Genomic DNA, 24,595 nt, shown 5'->3' on the forward strand with positions numbered 1-24,595 from the left:
ACGTGTATCGAAACCCGGATTCTAGCGTTGTAAGTCCACAGACATAACGCTGTGCCACTGGGGGCCACACAACACTTTAAACAGTTCAATAAAAAAACCATAATATTAGATATTACTGGAGTCTAGGAACACACAATGAAGCAGGTGTAGAAATAGTCTTAAACAAACATTTCACAGGAAAAGTAATATCAATGAGGCATGACATTTATGGTAAAATCTGCTATATACATACAGAGTTTAACAAAGGAAATATATGAATAGTAAATGCAGGGCTTTTTTTCTTGGAATATGCAGGAGTATGTCATGCTGGCACCTTTTTTCATAAATACAAAAATAAAAGTAGTTTATAAGAGTTCTGCTATATTATTACTAAAGCATGAGATTTGATAAAAATCTTATGATCATCTTAAGAAGAGGAAATTCTAATTTTTCATATGTTTTATAAAACAATTAGAATAATTAGAATGTTACATTCTAATTGTTACATTGTTGCATTCTGAATGTAATGTCTATTATGTAGAAAAATAATAACATAGGTAGATAGTAGATACGAAACAATTTTGATAAATAAAAATGTGAATATTTTTGCACATATCTGAGTGTGCATGTTTATAATATTCAATAGAGCAGTCTGGTAACAGTCTGTGGAGTGTAAACATAGCTGTCAGTGTGCTAATCTACGCTGTGTCATCGTGTGTGTTATATTGCAACAAACTTGTTGCTGTGTATACTGAAGCTGTGATACTTTATACAATGAAAAACATCACAAAATATTTTACATCCCCCATGCTTAAAAGAAGAAAATCTAATGATAATGAAGAGGAAACTAATAAGCTGGAACCAACTGTCACTGTTTCAGTGTCTTCTAGTGTCAAAGAACATGTCAATAATGGTCTTAGCTGATGGACTGTAAAACGAAAAATTCTGCAAAAAATACAACTGGCTATCTATACAAAATAAAAAAGTTGGAATGCTTGGAATTGAGAAAAAATGGTAATGAAACTAGTGAAAAATGGGCCAATAATGAAATTACTTATTTTGGTAAAACATAAGAACAGCAATTAACATTTTTATGGAAAAATTATTTAAGCATAAAGAAAGTTCTGGTCATTCAAGTTAGTGGCAGAGGCCATGAAAGAGATGCTAGAGAATGTATGTATGAAATCACTCTCTCGTGAGAAAAATATAACTGCCAAATATTTCACACAGCTTACAAAGTGGTGAAGAATAACCAATCATTGAATAATTTTTTGAAGTTGAAATAGACTGACAAGAGTTTACTGGTGTTTACATGGGACATACTTCATTCTACAAATGCATGCATTAACATTGTTAATCATATTAGTAATGAAAAGAGAAATAACTTGGTTCAGAAAACTGTAAATTCTAAAAGTAAAATATCATTAATAATTTATGTAGCAACAGCCCTCAATCAAAAGTCTACATTAATTTTTTATGTCCGAGTTTTTATTTTGGATGTTGGAATGACTGCACCGTTACATTTATTTATTTGAGTGAATAAGAAAATGTAAGGTTGAAAATACCTGAATGATTACTTCATTTCTGGTAGAGAATTACATCTTTGTGCAAATGCACTGGAAATTCAACTCTTAAAAATGGGACAAATTTTAAGTACTCATTAGGTAGCATCTAGTTTTCGATAAGTTTCTTCAGTATGGCAGGATTATGAAGAATTGGTGCTTTATTCTGAAAATGCTAAGAATGATTGTATCAGAGACAAGAAAGATAGAAGCATGTATGAAGGATTGCAAAGGAACTTTACATCTGCAGAATTTGTTTTAGACTTAGGATTGATGTGTGATGCACTTCAAGAACTGTCCGAACTAAGCCTACACCTGCAAGAATTAACATGGATTTGTACAAAGCCAACAATAAGATTAAAAGTTTTGTTCATGTTTTTGAAGAGAGATGAGAAAATAAGAATATTATGAAAACTCCAACATTGCTAGCGTGCTGCCAATTTTCTCATATTCCAATAGATTCCTTTCCACACACACAAAAAAAAAGATAGACAAGAGGACCCTCCAGTCTGTCCAAATGCATTTTATGAAAACCTGAAAATATCTGTAGAAAAGAAACTGCTTGACTGCTTTACTGAAATGGGCCCAAGTGCTAGATCCAAAACAGTGGCCAAAAGAAATCCAGAAGCACTTAACATTTGGTGAGACAGAAATAAAAAAATTGTCCAAAAGACTTCAACTGGATGAAAGGGAGATGATTCATGGATTCCAAGAATACCTGGAGGAGAAAAACATTCCTAAGAAATTACTTCTACTGAAATATACTCTCGACACCAGTCTGATTTCCTCAAGTGAGTGTGAAGTGTTTTTTTCACCAATGAACTTCATTGTAACTTTATCAAGATCGGCACTGATGTTCATCAAAATCATTGGGCCTCCTCTAACCGAATTCTACACAACAAAATATGTTTAATTTTGGCTACTTCATGGGCATCATTCTGCAATAGACACCAAACATGAACAGCAAAATTGAGACACTGACTCCCCTCAAGGCATGACTCAAATATGGATCCTCTTGAGAAACTTGTACAAAGTTGCATTAATTTTTCGTTATATTGATTTTTGCTGTTAACTTTCCTAAGATAAAAAGGTATTTTTAAAGGTATTTTTTTGTCAAAAACTTAAAAAGTATCACACCCCCTTCACATCTATGTACTGCCACCTTTTTTTTCCAGAAAAAAAGCACTGAGTAAATGTATTTGCACCAGACAATAAGGCTATTAGATCAACCTTTTTTCATAATCTAAGACTATTTCTTTCTTATTCATAAAAAATAATAATGGTATGATACTCCAACTGTATCTTAAACTCTTAATTAGACAAAATATGAGGCAATAAAAAAAAACAAGACCCAAGTGCAAAGTCATTATAGGATTATTTGATACTTTTCAATTAAATGATTTATGGCACCACATAATCCAGGTATAACTTTATGGAGCCATTATGGAGTTGAGACTAGGTTAGATAGATTAATAGGATTAATGTAAGCCCAAAAGACAGCCTGACAAAATTACATAAGGGACAAACATCTCAGTATCAGCTATTATCAAAATAGCTGAAGCATTAGACAGAAGTAAAGGGAATTGGAAACTAAATGTATCTCTGTTGGAAAATGATCAAGTCACAGAAAACGTCAGCAATTTGCTAAAATAATTATGTTACAGAATACAATGCTGGCTTGTGTGACAAACTAAAAACCAGCATAGCAGCTAGTTTCCAAAACCTAGGCAGAGAGATAGCCAAGGAGTATTTAAATATGATAAAGCACAAACTAAATGGGTTACATGAAGAAAGGGTAGAAAGCTTATGTATTGGAGCAGGGGCTAATGAAATAGAACAGGAAGAGAAATTTAACTACTTTTTATAAGCAATTTAAGAATAACAAGAATAAGTCAACAATATCAAAACTTAAAAATAAAAAGGTGACATAATAACTGACAGATCTAATCTACAAAATGTAATGTCAGATTATATAAAGAACTGTATAGTTGTAGGGATGTGGATGAAGAGCATTGAGGAGATGTAACTAAGCATCTTCCTAAACTCCCTACAGTGGCAGAATACCTTTCATGTCACCAAAAGTAGAAAACTTTTTGTTAAAAGCTTATGATTCTTTTTGTTAGGTTGTCAACATGAACCCAATATATTGAATTAAAGTGTTGTCTGTGTTTTGAATCTCAGTCTCCATGTCAATCTTTATTCTCACTCTAAACTCCCTGGATATTAGTGACTTGTGCACTCCACTCATGACTGCATATCTGGATTTAAAATAAATCCATTTGTAACTGTATTTAAAGTCAAACTCACAGTTAGTGACTTGTGTACTCCACTCCCAACTATATACCTGGATTTAAAATAAATCTATCTGTAACTAAATTTAAAGTCAAACTCCAAACAACTAGCCTACATAGCACCACATTGGTGCAGTATTCCAGGATTTCTGGAGCTAACGACAGGTTGGTTAAAGAAAAGAGAAAAAGCAAGTTAGTTAGTTTAATATAAGTAGATATACAAGTAAGTAGACATGGGTACTGCTGGTATAAACACTACAACAGAAGAGGGTGCGTGACCCAGAATTGATAGGAGGGATGGCACAAATTTTGAGGCGGCGACAGATGAACCCGTACCAATGGGTCCACATGGCACTACACACTTAACAGGTGCAATACCATTATTTCATGGTAAACTTGAGAAGACACTGAGAGTTACTGATGCATTAAATGAAGATGCTAGAATTTCAGAGTGGACCAATGCTCAAAAAGCAGATATTTTGAGACTGAGAACAGCAAGAGAAGCAAAGCATTACATTAAGGCTTATGATGAACTGCAAGAAACTGCAGATTTTCAGTATTTAGCGCATAGGTTAGTAAAAGAATACAGAAAGAAACACCCTAAACAATTCTGACTCGGATACATAGCTTGACACAGCAAAAAATGGAGTCAGTCAGAATTGTTGGGTATAAGCTACAAGAACTAGGTAACAGATTATGCAGAGCTTATAGAGATCCAAATGAGCTGATGATACAAGATACCTTGAAGTCAGATTATGTGCAAGGTTTGGTAAGTAATGTAACTTGCAGAAATGTAAATGAAGCAATCATGTCTGACACGATCTTGCTGGATTTGATTGAAATAACTACATGAGAAGAGCTATGCTTTAGTAATAATATAGCAGAACTCTTATAAACTACTTTTATTTTTGTATTTATGAAAAAATGGTGCCAGCATGACATACTCCTGCATATTCCAAGAAAAAAAGCATATCTATAAGTCTCAGTATGCTACTATAAATATAGTAAGCATTAACAGAATCGATAAAACAAAGTGGCAAAACATGCAGAATAAGCCTAATGGCTTCCAGTGTTTTAGGTGTGGTAAGATTGGCCACAGAGAAAAAAACTGTTCTCAGAAAGAGAAATGGACACTATGTCCTGCACCCACATCTTTGTTGCCTTCCAGTCAGTTTTTCCCAGCTCTACCTTGAAAACTACAACCCGACAACATCAATCAAAAACAATAAGCAGCAACACAACAACATGAACAAACAGCCAGCCTCTTATGCCTCTGCCGCAAGCTGCCAGACTCAACCCTCCCAGCCTCAAAAGACATCATAGACTTGGCACATTTTGCCGAAAGGACACGTTGTCTTCGTCATAGATATAGTAATGAAGACCACCACTGCTGAAGATGATCTCCCAACCTTCATTACCAATGCTTGCCAAGTGGCCCGACACCACATACACATATATATACTTTCACGAGAAATCCTGATCAATCTAATGGCTCAAAGATCAAGTTCAAGTCTAACAATGCTTCCAACTTTTTAGATGTAAACATTCAAGGAAGTCTAAGATATAAAAAATATGAACTTTTTAATTTAGCTAATAAGGTTAACCCATCAGTGATAGCAATAAATGAAACTCTATTAAACAGTAATTCTAGGTTTACCTTACATAACTTTAAGTCACTTTCTAAACCTAGAGATCAAAACAATAGAGGTATAGCCCTAATTGTATGAAAACAACCTGGACATAACATTCATTGACAATAATGAACCCATACATCATAAATACATACCATGTCCTATTAAAACCCAAACTCTACCAATTATAATATTACTTGCAATACACGTCTCCCCAATCAAATCCGGACACATACTTTCTAGAATCCATATTTTAGTCTTACCAAAATGTAGTAATACTCAATGACCTGAATGCTTCTCACCCAGGGTTTCACAGTAACACAAACAACACCAATGGAAGAACCATCACCACCTTCACACAAACTCAGCTTAGCCATTATTCCTCCCACATTTAACAAACAACTTCCCAAGTACATGATCACTTTCCCATTTCATTTCAAATTAATAACCATAAAACTCTAATCAAAATTGTAGCCCTAAGTTCCTAGATTTTAATAAAGTAAACTGGAATAAATTTAATAATCACCTTAACTAGTTACTCCCATAACCTAAAACATCGGTAAACAACAAAGATGAATTAGATCAATACAATACAGATATAAAAACAGCCCTAACCAAACAATCGACAACATTGTACCAATAAAAACACATACTCTATCACTAAGTTCTTGGACATTAACTCCTGAAATAAACAACCTAATTCTAACTAGATGTAGACTCTGTAGAAAATTCATAGCAACTAAGGAACCAGCTCTTAAAAGTAATCAATAAAACAAAAAACGACATGAAAAAACTCATCAGAGAACAACAAAAATAACACTGGAACAAATTTTGCAACAGATTAAAAGAACTTAGAACTAACTCATCTCTTTGGTTCAATAAGTTATAAAAACACTTCTGCTTCCACAGATTCAGAAAAAAGCTCATATTTCCATGTGATACTTTACTGAAACTTTCATGACCCATAACAACAAATTTGACCAAGACCACTATAATGAAATCAGTAATATAATCCAAGACAATCATAATTTATTTTCTTCACATTTCCCTACAACCATTCCAAACAATGCTAACCATTTCTCCCCAAACAACATTTCTACACCTATAACCACTGCAGAAATTAAAATATACATTAAAAAATTGAAAAACAGTGCACCAGGTGAAGACAAAATCCCCAATATTGTTCTAAAACACACCTCTCATAAACTCCTAGAACATTTAAAAAATCTCTACAATTTGTCTCTGTTGTCAGGTCACCTCCCACAAGCATGTAAGTCTGCAATAATCATATTGATCCCCAAGAAAGGCCCAGCAACGTTCACCCACTTAGTCTCATTAACTACCTGTCAAAACTAATGGAATAAATAGAAACAACAAGACTGCTATGGTTATTAGAATCAAACAACACCCTATCTCAGATTCAAAATGCAGGCAGGAAGAACAGACAAACCTTAGACCACCTGGTCAGATTAACTGAAGCAAGCTACAATGGCTTTAACAAATTTCTTTCAAGCTACAATAGTCACCTTCTTAGATCTACAAAAAGCCTTTGATGCTGTTTGGCATAACAACCTGAAATAAAAACTTATGAAAAATAAAATTCCTACCACTTTTACAAAATGGATTTCCAACTTTCTTGAAAACAGAACAGCTAAAGTAAAAAATAAAAAACAGTATTTACAACACAGAGTACTTAAAGGCTCCATTCTTAGTCCACTACTGTATACCCTTTTTGTTAACAACCTTCCTCAACCTGTTACACCTCTCATGCACGTATCCCAATACGTGGATGACATTGTCATCTGGAGCACTTCCAGAGATCCTGTAATAGCAGCCTCCAAACTTCTAAAGACAATCAACAGAATAACTAACTGATGCAACAAATAGAGAATCAATCTCAATCCAAACAAGACCCAATCTATTATAATTCATAGAAACCTTAACAAAAAATACAAAAAACTTAAGAATGCGAAGACAAAACTATACAATTCCCCTATAACCCTCTCCTGATCAATCAAATTCCTAGGCATGACACTTAACTATAACCTCACCTGGCACTCACACTTTAAAGAAATCCACAAAAACCTACAGGCCAGAGTAACACATCTTAAGAAAATAAGCCATCACATGCACAGCTGCAAACTGCAAAACATTCTTCACATGTACAAAATATTTGTTAGACCCTTAATGATCAGCTGTAACATGAAAGACTTTCATTTCTCTAAACTTCAAAAACTCTAAAACTGGATATATATATATATATATCTAGACTAGCATACCACCTTCCAATGCTATACTCCCCAACACTATATTGAATTACACTCTGAACTTCCACCCATTAAATCCAGATTACTCAAGCTAGCAAGCACATATTACACTAAAGCCATAGTTCACAACTCCCTAACTTCATTCTTCCCCTCAATAGCAGCCACTCCTCAAACCTGGAGAAAATATGTGTCACCATAAAATCTAATACACAATTTAATAAAATTTAATACACAATAGATCTAGATTCATGTCTCACCATATACATTTCTTTTTAGTATCTTTCAGGTTTTTAAATTTTAACATAACCCAAGAAAGCCTTTTGTCTGGGCAATGAACTGGGATTAATTTGGTCCCAATCAGTGAAAGTGGATTTTCTTAGGGTACTCCTGTTTCTCCCTCACACCTAAATTTATGTCATTGAATTTATAGATCCCTGCTGTAGAACTTAGACTTACAGATCCCTGCCTGGCCCTGTTGAGTATTTTGTCAATGACTTTTCTTCTCACCAAATCCTCTCGTCGTTTGACCCGATTGGCCCTGGCCTTACCATCCTCCCTCCTTTTCCAGACACTACCTCTCAACTTCTCACAGTCTCACACTGCTACACACATTAACTATAATCCTGCAAAATAAAATACCCCCCTCCCCCCATTTTGTCTAAGTCAACTTTCCTAGTGCGGGGTGAAGGAAGATTCAATTATCTTCAAACATCCAGGATGTCAAATGGTTTGAATCACATAATTGTAATCCAAACGATCTCATCATCCATACAATCTAAACAACTATCAAGTATTTCGTTCAACCAAGTCAGATATGGCAACTGTGGTTCTTGTATTGGTATTTCTAAATCATAGTTCCATTATGTAATGTCAGTCACAACTTGTAAGTTACTAGAGTAGAGCTTCATAAAGCCCTCTCATCAGTGCAATCTTAAGACAAAGGCTAATTATGTTCACTGACAATAGATGGCATCCTAAACAGCTTATTAATTACAATATTAACCGCAGTGCTCTAGACTTCCTGTTCCAAGTTCATTGTTCATGGCTGACTGTAGTTGTCTTTAGCAAAGGTTTTCAGTGAAGTTTTATCCAGCATAATCCATAATGAACATGTATATATATATATATATAAACATAAAAAATATTTTTTGATGGCAAAATATCACTGTTTTTAACTAAACATGATAAATAATTAAACATTATTGCCTAGTGAAATATACGACCAAATGGTGAATTTTCAACAAGCATGACTGGGGTAGTGAAATGTGTGTGCTAAATTTAGCAGATCAAATCTAAATAATAAATTGACATATTTGTTGGTTGAAATTATTAAGATTGAATCCCATACCAGTTTTTGATCAAATGAAATTACTGCTATTACAAGTATGTAACATCTACATGTGAAAACTTGAACCTGATTATTAGTCTTTTTCTCCTTCAGACGAAAAATACCACTGACCATGGCAGAGCAACAGGCCAAAAGGAAATGAGAGCTCAAGGTGAACGAGGAGCAGAATGCTAAATATAAGATGAATGTGTAGCATCAAATGTAATGTAGATGCAGAAAGAAAGAGAAAGAAAGCAAGCTACCAAATGGTGTGCAAAAGATGCTCAGAGAGACCCAACAGGAGGAGACTCAGAAGCATGTAACCAAATGGAGAGCTATGAAAAGAGCTCAAACTGTGTGAACACTTATATTATTTTGAAAACCTAATATTTTCAAATACATATTATATAAAATCTTTTTCAATTGGCTTGTATATCTTCAGACTTAAAAACTGCCTTATTTATCCTCCAGTTTTCCTAGTTTTAAAGCATCTGTAAAATTTGATGCTCAGCTACATGTTTGATCACTTCATGTACATGATGAAGATGACAAAACCTTGTCAAAACTTTCTAAATTTTTTAAATTTGAAGAAACTTTTCTTCATTAACAATTCAAGCCATCTTCAAACTTTATTATCTCGATATAGGTTCCTCATAATCAAAAACATGCAAAGATATATTTCTTGTTATCACACGGAATACAAAAAAAAAAGCCTTTAACCAAATCTTCAAGCCACACTAGCTTCACAGCTGCAAAGTTTAACTTTTATAGTTTGTGTTATTTCCATACAGATGTAGAAACATTGCATGTTTGCATAATTTCAGAAAGTTAACATTAACTTCTGATCAGACCAAGCTACTTAATTCAAGCAATACTTAAAATCAACTTGGTAGTGAGTATAGGTAATTAAATATATTTTTGTTACATTCTTATTTATATAGTATAAAATATATTATTTCATCAGCTGGGTATCATCTTTTTTAATGATTTTTTCATCTTTAAACCCAATAACATCTCACAAGGTTCAGGCAGCTAAGGAGATTTAGGTTAATCCTAAATACATATATTAAGCTAACAATGTAAAAAAATTCTTTATAATAAAAGCAATTTCTATAATAATAGAAATTAGAATAAAAACCAATAAAATAATATTTTAATAATAATATTAAGAATTCTAGCCAATGAAAGTAACAATAAAGAAATAACAGGATAAACCTTACTTATAAAATACAAACAACAGCTGTTGACTTCAAGTACTGTTGTATATTTATTAATATGAATTACTTTTCTATCTGTTTTACTTATTTATAACATTACTCACCAAAGAATTAAATCAGATATTAAGACCTTTAATATATATTACAAAAACTGTATAAATATTATTACTTTCTTTGGTCAAGCAAAAACTCACACGCACGAAAAACAATTTCTAGTCATGTCTTATCACATTGTTAATATTGCACATGTACTTACACATAAGAAATACTAAAGAAGACTATTAATGCATGAAAAAACTCAAAATATCTTATCAGATAGTTTACCTAATTACACAGCCAAAATAATAAGAGAAAAGGTGAAGCATGTGAGAAATACAGCTTCTAAAGTTGTTGGTACATGAAATTATAAGCCAGACCTCAAAATCATGTTGCATTTACACTACACTTACACTACTCAGGCATTGAGGTACAGTATCTGATACAAATAAATTAGAAGCCGAGCCTGCTGATCATGTTGTATGTACACTGTACTTCCATTGCTTGGCTGAAAAAGTAAAGCTGCAGATATACACAGAATTATAACCCAGATCACTAGATCATGTGAAAAGTACACTGATAGTCTTTATATAGCTAAGTTATCAACCAATTACTCAGTATTTGTTTTTTTATTGTTGTTGTTTTATTAACAAGACACTATGGCTGCTATTAATCAACTTTCAAGAACTGCTGTAAAAACAAAAATAAGAAACATTATCTACCAATTTCTTTAATCTCAACACCTGCCTAGCATCTTGATGTGGATCAAAAAACATTAGTCATTCTGGAAAGGTTGGAGTTGTTTTGATATGACAAAAAGAAGACATTGGCATTATTTTTGAGGTCAAGATCACTGGATCAGTCTGGAGACCATGAGAACCAACATGGAGAAGTTAACTTGTAAATGTAAAGTAAAATGATGTAGCAATGAAACATGCTTGAAATGTTCTAGATGTGGTTGTGAATGAGCTGGTTTAAGTGTATCTATTAAGCTAAACCGTGAGTTCAGGTTGAATGAGGGAAGAACTTATTCAAAGATATCCAAATTGATTTGACATAACAGCTGAATTGGAGATTCAACTGATTACTGCACTGACAGTGAAACATAAAAAAGATCAGCACAACAGTGTCATCATCTTCAAAAAAGTTGGATTGGAATCATATATAAGATATCATTAGTTTCAATATTTTGTGAAATCAATGACACAGTAAAGCCCAAAGATGCAGAGTTGAAGCAGATGCTCAATGCATCACAAGATGATGTCCCTAGAAATTCTCAGATTAAAAAAGACATTTTTGCAATGAAGAGTAAATCTAAGAAGGATAATCGATATAGATTTCAGAGTGTCATATTTTTTATTAATATTTAGTTGTTTTTTTTCACAATGACCCCCTGACCATCCTAGGCTCAGTACTAAAAAATGTTGGGCTGGTTCATGCAGCATGTGTTAAAAACATAAGCTAATGGATAACAAATGAATAATTAAAATTTGTTTTATAACAATTGCTAAGACATATGAGCAAAGTGATTTTAAAAGAAGTTCAGAACTAATAGTTTCCTTTCTAAGACTATTATTACATGATGATAATAACAAAAAATATATTAAACCCCATTAAAAGCAAGTAGAAGTTAGTCCATTATATACAAAATAAAGATTTATTGTGTCATATTGAGGTACTAAATTAATAATCATTCTACTTGTTTTACTTTTCTCTTATTTTACTGAGAAATACACATTAGGCACAATAAAAAAAAAACACAATATTCTCATCAGATATTTTAAGAAACCTAAAAGAGGGAAGTTTTATTTTTAAGAACTTTACTGATATGTTGCTCAAACACCAAATTAATTCATGTATAAATCACCATCATTTGCAATATCAATCTTGCCACTAGGTGCTATTAGAAATTATTAGCAATCAAGTATTTTTATAGATGGTGCATCAATCAAACATTTGAAAGTATCAGAAGGAAGTTCTAAATTTGAAATTAAAAATGCAAAAATTTGTGTCACTGGATACTTCTAAAAGCAGGTGCCGATTAAAACTAGTTTTTTTTTAATTCCTCTAATGGAATAATAAGAATCAAACTTTATATAAATATTTGCTCTTGTTTCATTCTTCACAAGTATTAGAAAATCAGTTAAAGTATTCTAAACTACAAAAAACGTTACTGATATATATTATAATATAATCAAAAAGACATATTCCATGACTGGAAATTTCATTGGAAATTCAGCAAAAATCAAGGTCAGAAAAATTGCTCACACATAATAAATTAGAAATATCTCTAATAACCAGGACCATTCACATACAGATGTCAGATCAGCAAACTCAACTGATAACCATGACTGGAAATTTCAATTTTACAGCTAGAAACTTTACTAACTAGTAATATTAGGAAGATGATTATCAAATGACACAACTTCAAACTTCATTAAAAAACATTCACCTGTATATATAAAAAAATTATCTTTATCAAACTTCTGTTCTCTGTTAGTAATCCAACGAAAAAATAACATATGTATGTTCCTCATACATACTAAATCTTTCCATTTACATACAAACACGATGATGCATATATTAACAGGCCCCTCAAGAGCCAGTGGGGGACATTTTTGTTGAAAAACAACAACTACCCAATCCAGTTTTTCTTAATTTTACAATTGAACTGAAATTTATTTAACAGCTAAATTACCTACAATTTAAAGAATAATACACAAAACAAACTATAACTTAAAATACAAAAACTACTTCTAACCAAACTACAATATTACATACTAAATCTTTCCATTTACATACAAACAGATCAGCAAACTCAACTGATAACTATGACTGGAAATTTCAATTTTACAGCTAGAAACTTTACTAACTAGTAATATTAGGAAGGTGATTATCAAATGACACAACTTCAAACTTCATTAAAAAACATTCACCTGTATATATAGAAAAATTATCTTTATCAAACTTCTGTTCTCTGTTAATAATCCCACGAAAAAATAACATATTTGACGAGTACAATAACAGTAACTCAACTGAAGAAACAAAGCCAAGTGGTAACTTTTAGAAATTAATTTACATTTACAATCATCACATGGTTTTTGGCTTTTCTCAACAATTGTGTACAAATCTTAAATAAATATGGATTTAATTAAATTTTAATATTTTTTGTACGTTTGAAAACTATACTAATATTAAAACAGTCATGATAAAGTATGCTCTGGCTGACTACTAAAATTCAGAAAAAAGAAATCATTATGATATGTTGCTTACCATGATTTCATAAACTGGTATTTGATTAGTTAACAGCTAAATTACCTACAATTTAAAGAATAATACACAAAACAAACTATAACTTAAAATACAAAACTACTTCTAACCAAACTACAATATTACATACTAAATCTTTCCATTTACACACAAACACGATACACTGACTTCCATTTATATCACAACTGCTTTCTATGTAGACTTTGCATCTTTCCTTGACCAGATTGCAAAAGATGAAGAGAACTGAAGAATGTATGAAACTAATTATCTAACTGATGATAGAATACAGAAGGGAAGTTTTAAAGATATCTCCAGAGCATAAAATAAAAACAAAAAGATGCATATATTAACAGGCCCCTCAAGAGCCAGTGGGGGACATTTTAGTTGAAAAACAACAACTACCCAATCCAGTTTTTCCTAATTTGAACTGAAATTTTTCGAACATTTTTATTGGCTAAAAAGAAGGCATTTAATATTGGGGCAGTAAAAAGTGATTTGAAGTGGTAAGGTGACTGAAATCCGTCAGCGCATCACGAACTTAACGGCCAAGCACAAGAAGCATGGAAGTCTCCAAATGACATGCAGAGGTATTCAGGAACCGTTTAGAACCACCTTGATAGATATTGTGCAGCATGCCGAGTACAATATGATAGGTTTAGCTGCTTTCAAAGTGTTCCTGTCTGCTCATCTTACTGCTAACTATTGACCTTCCCTACGAAATGGCAGGTGAAATCGTTCCTATCTCAATTGAAAGCTAAACATAAAAAGGTGATAGCAGAAGCATAAAAGGTCGGCAATTGCTTAATTAATGATGCTGAGAATATGGCTTCATTAATATATACTGAATTTACTCACAGCAGGTAGACCTTAGTACTAGCTAGTGTGGAGACTTGAGGATGCTGTATTTCACGTAAAAATTTATCAATTAACAAAAGAAAATTTTTCTCGAAAAGATATGCCCAAAACCGCCTTCTTTAGGAATTTCCAGATGGAACTTACTTTTAATATATTCAACAAATTGTAGTGTAAAGACACCCCTTGGTTCCTGTGGGACATGCTAAAACCAAAACATTGCTGCCAATAACAGACATCAATAAATACTGCATATATATATACATATATATAAATCAGTATTTAACTAGAAGTGTATGTTTACAACATGAATTCCACCACTGTCTTTAGTGTTAAAATTAACACTGTCCAGTACTTATATAGATTAATATGTTACTAGGAACAACTTCGAAAGAAATATTCTCCTCATGAAAAAAAAGATTCAGATAATTTTATAACTGTTATGTTAACAAACCAATGAAGTAAACAGCACTTGAAAAATTGATGATTTATTTTCTTCTTGATAAGTTTCTAAAACATGAAAAGTATAACTGTTGGATTGGAAAAAATTATTACTAAAGTTTTTAATTTTTGGCTTGCATAAAGTTTAGCATTTCTATATGTATATGTCAGTCACATTAGCTGTTATACTTGCATACTTTTATCTGAATTGCTTGTTACAATCACATACTTTTATCTGAATTACTTGTTATAGTCACATACTCAGGGTTTGTATGGTCATTAAAATCCTGTAAAATTCATGAAATTTTAAAATCATTTTTCCAGGCCTGGAAATCCCCCCCCAAAAAAAGTTTTTAGCTTAAAAATCATGGAATTTTTGCATAGCCAATAAAAAAACAGCCTACAATGCTAAATATGACTAAAAACAAAATTATTCCTCTATTAAATACTGATTGTGTGATGTCAGCCTCACACCTTATGATCTGTTCATGGTGTGAATATGCTTAAACTTAATTGGCTGTCTGTGATGACCTGATCTACTTGTTAAGTACATGTTCAGTGCAGGTAGCCATTTTGTTTGTCGATCGCACATATGCAACGTTGACACTGAATCGACTCACATTTCAATATGTAAAGAGTGATGTTATGGTTGAAGTGTTACAAAATAAAGATGCCTCGAAAGTGGTTTCAAAGAAAGCAGGGTGTGACACCCAGCTTAAAAAGTGTGGATTACATGAAACAAAGGTGACAGTAGCAAAACAAAATGTTCATACTGGAAGAGATCATTTGACATCTCTAACATGGGAGAAGCAGCTGTTAAAAGTCTTATGAAAGGCAATAAACACATCAAACATGAAAATGAAAAAGAAGCAACATTGAAAATAACAGACTTCACATACAAACATTCAGTATCAGTGGATACTATAGCTGCAAAAAATCCATGGCAAAGACTGACACTGCCAATTTTGTATCACATTAAGACAATAAAAGCTGAAATACAAATGCTGTTTAGAATCACTACTCTTACTCACAGAAATGTTTCAGGCCATGTTTCCAGACAGTAATGTAGCAAAAATGTTTTCTTGTGGTGAGAAAAAAATGGCATATGTTTGCTGTTTTTGATTGGCTCCTTACTTTTCAACCCTGTTGAGAAAACAAGAGAATGAAGAAGATTGACATTTCCTGTTGTTTGGTGAAAGCCTTAAAAGATGATTGAGACCAGACAAATGGACATTCAAGGTAATTAATTTCATATTTAATTGTTCTCAGCATGATATTTATAATAGCAAATTTTATTGTCTTTATTTAATATGTGAATTTGTTAAAAGTTTAATATTAAAATATGAAGGTAAATTTTGACCCATGGTGGGTGTCAATACACTCTTTTAAAATCATTTCTGTATTTTTATAAAAAAATTAAACAGTAATAAAGTTTTTAGATAAAAATTTTCTAATATTTTACTGAAAGGTGAATACTGATTAGATTTTTAACATTTGTAGTTTCCCTGTGGGATGTAAACACTAGGTTGTAATGAGGTACCTAACATCACAGTTTAAGGGACATGCTACTGCTGATCATCTACTTCATAGTTTTCTGTAAGACACCAGTAATCTGAGTAGACACAAGCTTTTTCAGGTTGGTAACTTTTTAACCATGATGCAATTGACTAAATCATGTATTTGCATCATTTACAACCTGATAATTCATTTATTTACCATTTTAGATTTCCATGGATGGTTCTAATATGAATTGGAAGTTCCTTGATCAGCTGTGGAACCACTGTATGGACACAAATGGAACCTCTTTTCTAAATTTTGGCAGCTGTGGGCTTCACATTCTTCATGGTGCATTCATGACAGGGATAGCAGAATAAGCCTGGCACTTGGACACATTCTTCCAGAACTGTTATTGGTTATTCAATGACACTCCAGCAAGATAGGAATACTTTACATCAGTTACAGGCTCCAATAACTTCCCACTCAGGTTTTGTAAGCACAGATGGCTTGAAAACATTCCTGTAGCTCAGAGAATTTTGCAGTGTCTTCCAAGCATAAAGAAATATATATTAGCAGTGCAAAAAAAAAAATAAAGACGTAAAGGACACTAAAAGTTCTACCTATGAAACAGTATCTAAAGTGCTAAATGCTCCTCTGTTAGAGGCAAAGATCAATGTGTTTATTTCTATTGCACAACTTATAACACCATTTCTAGCAGCTGATATGTTTAGTGTGTTGAAAAGTATTTTATGTAAAGTTCTAAAAAGTGAGGTTTTAGGAAATCATGGATCATACAGTATCATGAAGTTAGATTTAGACAATGCAAATAACTTGAAGGTGATACACAAAGTTGATACTGGCTTTGTAGCTGAAAGACTGATAAAGTCACTTCAATCATCCAGTGCTAAGGGTATGAGTGAAGAGTATTTATGGTTTCAGATCTCATGTGAAGAATATGATCATGTATACAGTTAAGAAATTTCAAGAAAAGTCTCCAGTAAAGTTTCAGTTAGTGAGGCTTTTGCCATGTTTGGGTCCAAGAGAAATTGTAAAGAATAAAGCATGTTGGATTCAGAAATTTGATGGTATTTTAAAATTATTGGTTGAGGCACAGAAAGTAAACAAACTGAACTGTGATGTCATTAAACTTCAATATGTGAACTTTATTGATGAATATTCTTGAGTATGAGTCAAGATTCATTGCCAGCTTGTATTTTGATCTCCTGTCTGGTAGACAAGGCTTTGAAAAGTAGTGGTACATATTGAAAGGGTTGTTAGTCCTATGTCATAGTCAAGCCTCAGTGGAGAAAGAGAGGTTTTTCTGTGAACAAAGAGGTGTGCCAACTAAATATGAGAGAGAGGACTTTTGTTACAAAGACAGTTGTACTTGATCACCTGTTATCAGTTGGAGGTCCTCTGAAAGTTAATATAAATAAAGAACTGATTGTGTCAGAAGTTAGACAGAAGTACATGATGTGTTTGGATGAAAAAAGGAAATGTGTAATGGATGAAATGGAGGAGTGAAAAATATAAGAAAAGGAGGCTTGAACCTGATGCAGATGTTCTCACAAAGTCAGCAGATAGTTTTGCTGAGAAGAAAGAAATAATATACAATGTGAAGGAATTGAGAATATTGGTAGCAAAGGGTAATAGTCATAAAAGGTCTGCCAGAGAAAAGCTAATTGATGCAGGAAAACATGATACTGTAATTAACATTTCATATGTTATATGAATGATAAAATAGAATAACTTATCATAAGTAATTTGACTCAATTTTAAATGATTAAGAATTTGAAATAAATTTTCTTAAACTGTAATCTGTCTTTTACTTGATCTATCTGAAGATGTATAAATGTATTCTGATGGCTGAAATAAGTCATGAACTTGGAAGTAACTGTCATAGAAAAGTCATGGAATTTATTTTTCAAAATGTTGTACAGACTCTGCATACTTGTATTTTGATTACTTCTTATAGTCACATACTTCTATTTGGATTTTTTGTTACAGTCACATATTTTTATTTTGATTACTTGTTATAGTCACATACTTCTATTTGGATTGTTTGTTACAGTCACATACTTCTATTTGGATTATTTTGTTACAGTCACATATTTTTATTTTGATTACTTGTTATAGTCACATACTTTTATCTGGATTGTTTGTTACAGTCACATACTTTTATTTTGATTACTTGTTATAGTCACATTATTATCTGAATTACTTGTTATAATCACATACTTTTATCTGGATTGTTTGTTACAAGTAATCAAAATAAAAGTATGTGACTGTAACAAACAATCCAGATAGAAGTATGTGACTAACAAACAATCCAGATAAATGTATGTGACTATAACAAGTAATCAAAATAAAAGCATGTGACTAACAAACAATCCAGATAAAAGTATGTGACTATAACAAGTAATCAAAATAAAAGCATGTGACTGTAACAAACAATCCAGATAAAAGTATGTGATTATAACAAGTAATTCAGATAATAATGTGACTATAACAAGTTATCAAAATAAAAGTATGTGACTGTGATAGTCACATACTTTTATCTGGATTGTTTGTTACAGTTTGTTGTAAGGTTGTGTATTTGACCTTGGATTAGTACTATTGTTACATACTTTTATCTGAACTACATACTATAGTTGTGTATATGACCTTGGATTAGTGCTATAGTTACATACTTTTATCTGGATTGTTTGTTACAGTTTGTTGTATGGTTGTGTATTTGACTTTGGATTAGTGCTATAGTTACATACTTTTATCTGGATTGTTTGTTACAGTCACATGCTTTTATTTTGATTACTTGTTATAATCACATACTTTTATCTGGATTAGTTGTTATGGTCACACTTTTATCAGAACTACATACTATAGTTGTGTATTTGACCTTGGATTAGTGCTATAGTCACATTACATGTACCCGATTCCATTGTTACAGTTACACAACTAAATGCATTAAAATATAGAATCCATACTTAGGCTCAACTTACTCAAATATAAAAAAGTGACAATAAGTATTACATCACAAAAAAACATTAACATTTCTTCTGAATAATAAAACTGTTACTTTATAATCACAGTCAACCGAATGATTACCAGTTTCATTCTGTTTCTCTGGCTTTACAAATCGTTCAAAAATCTGAAGTTTGACAATTATGTTACATAGGACTTCTAAAAAACAAGATATATTCAAATGGAGGATATAATATTTAATTTCCAGGCACATCCAGATTAAAGAGACCTGCAATAGTCATACCACAGTCATGGTAACTAAATGTGTGGTATCTTGTAACAGGTGAAAATCTTTAAACACTAAGGTGGATTCCACAAGCCATCCATCTGCCCCAGACAACAGAGAACAACATTATCAAAAAGGATCTTCATTGGGAAATGTGACAAAAATCATCCAAGTTGCATCCAATGATATATCTGTTTAACTATCACATATCTCAAGCAGATTGAGAATGAAACAGGAATTCATACTATTAATTACAGAGACATACCACTCATGATGCCAAATGCAGTGCTTATGATTTCTGTGTGATAAAAATGTTGAAACAGAAACTGAGAAACCATCATCCTCATACACTAGGTAGAGGACTTGTGTGATTTGGACATGACAACCTAACAACAGAGCCTTTTGCAGTGGAAACTATGCTGCAGGGCTATTGTTAAGATTCTTGGTTGTCAAATAGAGCAAATTCATATGTGATGACATAGACAGCAGTCAACACATCATTCTCATATATATCATACTCATCCTCTAATAGGCTTATCATTTCATTGTTTTCATATGTTTATGCTATTTCTTGTTAAGGGTTTAATTATCAAATTCATTATACTTGTTTACCATTAATTTGGAATCTAATGCTTAGATTTTCATAAATGTACTTCTTTCAATATAGAATCAATTCTACTTTATGAAATGTAATAATTCTTTTCTATCTGTTATTTAGAAGTATAATGATTTTATATTCACATAATTAAAGAATGAACTTGTTGAACCTTTTCGTAGTTTTAAAAAAGTGTTAGGAATAATTATATGTAATATTAAATTCTGCTCTATATCTTGTAATCTCTTGCCTGAAATATCAAGAGTTTAATTTTCTTTAAAAGGGAAAGCAGGTAGAAATGAAAAGAAACAATTTCAAAGCATTTTCTTAATTTTTTAGATGAACTTTAGTAAAAAAAAAAGAGGTTGCCATGTAATACTTTTTCAATAAAAAACAGAGCAATTAATGCCAGAACATTTGCAGTTCAGAGCATAATAAGCATTTTATCCTTTTATTCTTGACCCAAGAAACTATAATAATAATAGTAATATTTAGAAAGGTGTTACAACTCATCCTAATTTAACTATAACTAAATTAGCTTTTCTTTCAGGAATTTTTAAGACACACATAAAAATATCCTACAATAAAGTACTCTTTTAGAACGGAACTTCACAATGATAAAACAATCACTATAATTTTACAATACATAGTTTTCTGTAAATATTTATTTGTCTTCTTGATATATTTGCTTAATACATGTATCTTTATTGTAAGAAAATATTATAAGTAGCAGATAAAATGCACACATAGCATTTTGCACACCATTGTGTTGTTTTTACAAGGGAACTTTTTCAACAGAGCAATCAGCATAGCAAAACCAATAAACAGTCACATTAATATTTTTTGCAGTTCTGAGCTTGAGGAGTAAAAAATTCTGAGACAAACATGGCAAAATCAGAAGGAAAGTAAGAATATCTATGTAACTGAAAGAAAAATATATTATATCCCTATTATCTGACTAGAAGCCAGATCTACAATGGCTAACAATTTTACACATCTAAGCAAATTTATTGTCACAAAAAATAATAATAAAAGTTTTGATAAAGTACCAGATGAGGTTATTCTGATAGTTAAAATACTCTAAAATAAATAATATCTTATAATATAGTACTAGAAAACTAAGAAAGGCACATGCAAATTTGTAAAACATGTTTTTGCAAAAGAAAGACTGGTGTAACTTTGTTTTGATCTGTCTGACACCAAAATGAATTGAAACAGATAATACACAAAATGTAGCAGTGATGGTTATGTTCCATCTCTAACACTCATATATATAATTATATACCTTCTTTACCATATAATTTAAAGCTTATACCTTAACTGTTTTACATACAATTCTATTTTAACTTATTTGCACATAGTTTTGTTTTAATCCTGTAAAAAATTAGAGGCATGCAATGAAAAACTTCAACATAAATTTCAACTAAAACCTTGAAACTAAAACAAAGTATATATATTTACTCATTTACATTCAAACTTCCTAATGATTTTAATGCTCTTATGTCTTTCTTAAAAATTACAATTCATTATATTGATTTTGATTTCCTCATATAATGGCATGCTATAAAACAAGAACAGCATGTTCAATTAATTACAAAGCACCATAATCCACAAGAATCTCTCTTAACGTCCTCATTTTAATTTGATTGTACAGTGTATGATCTGCAAGAAAGATAAATATAATAAAAAATTTTGCAGCAACTTCTATTAAGCATTTAGCAGACTGGACTGGTAGCTTTTATGTGTTTGTTCACCTTATGAAATTTCTACCAATAAAAAAAAATCAAGCAGTAATGCAAATATTTCTTTTTACATGAAAACAGAGATCACAATCCTAAGAAATGAAACATTAATTTTTATCAACTCACCACACTTTTGTGAATACACACTTTCAATAATTTAATGGTAAACTGTTTCTCTATTTAAATGAATGAGCTCTGTGTGGACATGTGCTCAAGTGGTACGGAAGTGTGCACTTGCATACCTAACAGTTTTATTCTTTATCACCTCCAAGAGTATTGACCCTCCTGACAGTTCAGAACATGATAATACTGGTGGCCATGATTCATCTGAAATCAGGAATTGTGAACTTTCAAAAAATAATCAAATAATCAGAAGTTTACTTAAACTAATTCAAAGGTAGCATAATAAGCAAAATGAAAATTACTGTAAACAATTTAAACAATTCCCAAATAATACTTTATAAAGTATGTCTTGTTACAATAGCAAAAAAAAATATTTAAAACTATCAAGGTTTTACCTACATCTTTCCAAAGGTTTTCTATTGTTTTGATCTTCAGGAAATATTTTACATTATATTACACACATGTTTATAAGTTGGAAAAAGCTAGATTTAAGCAGAATGAGTTGGACCAAGCCAACAAAACAAAACTGGGCTAAAACTAATTTATTTGTTAATTTCAGAATTTAGTGTATATCTACACATAGGCTATCTTTACATAGCCTTTCTTAACTGACTGACTACAGTGAAGGAAGCTAGTCAACAGCACCCCTTTACCAACTCTTGGTGCACTCTTTTCTGATTTAATAATTGAATTTGAATATCACTCTTATAGTGCACCCATGGCCCTAAAGTATGTTTTTGTGACAAAAGGTTGCAAAACCATTAATCCTTGGATCACAATCCACTAACACTAATCATTAGGCCACACCAAGCCCCTAAAATAACTTATAATGGGTTGAAACTTTTTATTTGTTTAATAATGACAAACTATAGCTATAAAATTCCATAACTGTACATACCTAAAATAAATTTCAATTAAGTCAGTAGCATTAGTTTGTGATAAATGTTGTTGTTGTTTGTTGAAGTTTGTGCAAAACTACTTGAGGGCTAACTGCATCAGCTGTTCCTAATTTTGAAGTTACAGAGTAAAGTGAAGGCAGCTAGTCAACACCATCCAACAAGAACTCTCCAGTTAATCTAATCGAATAATAGGACTTGACCATAATTTTATTATGCATCCATAGCCCCAAAATGCAGAACAGGTTGTGAACCACAGGACCTCAGATTCACAGTCTAACCATTGAGCCTCCCTCAACCCATTAGGATGCAAGATAACTTAATCAAAGTCATAGTTTTTCAGTTATACATGTACCCAATGCAAGTGTCATGATCTACTTCTACACTAAATTAAATTTGATTTTTTTTTACTGAAATATACACAACCTTTTGTCAAACAAACAATTTGAGCACAGTGGCATAGCAAGGGTTCTCAGCACCCAGGGGCAAAGATGCTTTTGGTACCCCCACCTCTGAAATGTTTTGATTATTTGTTTTGTGACTCATTACCCACTTAATGACAATAACAAAGAATTTATTACTGCCTTACACAGGCCTAAAATAAAGTCACAATATCACAACTGTAAACCTGGAACTAATGAAGTATAGCCTACTAGGTGTACTTACATAATTTGTAAACCATTTTGATATTTATGTCATCCAGTGTTGTTCAAAGTCACATGGCTAGACTAATCTTTCAAGCATGCAGAATAAATTTCTGTTATATCCCTAGTTTGGAAACTTATGTTTTATATGAGAAGCCAGTTACTTGTGGTATACATGGATTATAAAACAGATTGATAAAATACTACTTAGGTTTACAAATAAAAATTTTTATTAGATTTCAAAACTGTACATATACTTTGCTACCTGTACAAGATCTAGTTTTCTGGTATTCATGGTTTCATTATATGAACCTTTCGTGCTTTTGCTACTGCAAATGCATCAATTAAACTATCAATACTTAATATTGCCAAGTTACTAAGTCATTCTTGAGTCATTGAGGTTCTCCAGTATGTAAGAATTAATTTCAGCTTGCCGAAGGACCTTTTACAACTAGCAATATAAACTCCAACTGTTAACAAAATCTGCAATGCAATTCTTAAATTTGGGAAAAAATCTTCACCATATGAAATTATAAATGTTAGCAAATCAGTTGCAACCATTGGTTCAGGAAAATCGGTCCGTGTTCTTTTACTTATCAACGTTCTACAGTCTTTAATTTCTCTGTACAATTCTGGTCCATCAATATCACCTGGATATCTCTTTGCTAAGTCAGAACATTTTTCTTGCAATTTTCCGTCTTCGAAATATCCAGAAACAATATTTTAAACATCTAGTAGAAATCCAAACCGTGAATCTAAATCTAGTAAGCGAGAAAATCTTCCTGTTATTTCTGTAATAAAGCGATCAATAACATCCTTCATGAAGCGATAAATTTCCTGTTCAGCAGGCAATCCAGCATCAGCTGCATTTTCACCTGGCATTCTTTTTCGACGTATTTTCTTCTTTCAATGGTCAATCCCCATGTTTCACATTAATTCTTGCCCACTTTAAGTGCTTCTTGACAGGACTTTTCACGT

The 24,595-nt window shown here is 31.9% G+C and overlaps 1 protein-coding gene across 3 annotated transcripts in view; it reads right to left on the minus strand.

Moving 5' to 3' along the window:
* Positions 1–20,647: 20,647 nt before the first annotated feature.
* LOC106461374 (wiskott-Aldrich syndrome protein family member 3-like) overlaps positions 20,648–24,595 on the minus strand; it is a 45,116-nt gene continuing 41,168 nt past the window's right edge. For all 3 annotated transcript variants that reach the window (XM_013921191.2, XM_022388320.1, XM_022388321.1), the window contains one exon: positions 20,648–22,281. The gene's annotated coding sequence lies outside the window, so the exon portion shown is untranslated. The remainder of the gene's footprint in view (positions 22,282–24,595) is intronic.

The sequence above is a fragment of the Limulus polyphemus genome, unplaced genomic scaffold (genome assembly GCF_000517525.1).
Source record: "Limulus polyphemus unplaced genomic scaffold, Limulus_polyphemus-2.1.2 Scaffold946, whole genome shotgun sequence".
In the NCBI taxonomy this organism is placed as follows: Eukaryota; Metazoa; Arthropoda; class Merostomata; order Xiphosura; family Limulidae; genus Limulus; species Limulus polyphemus.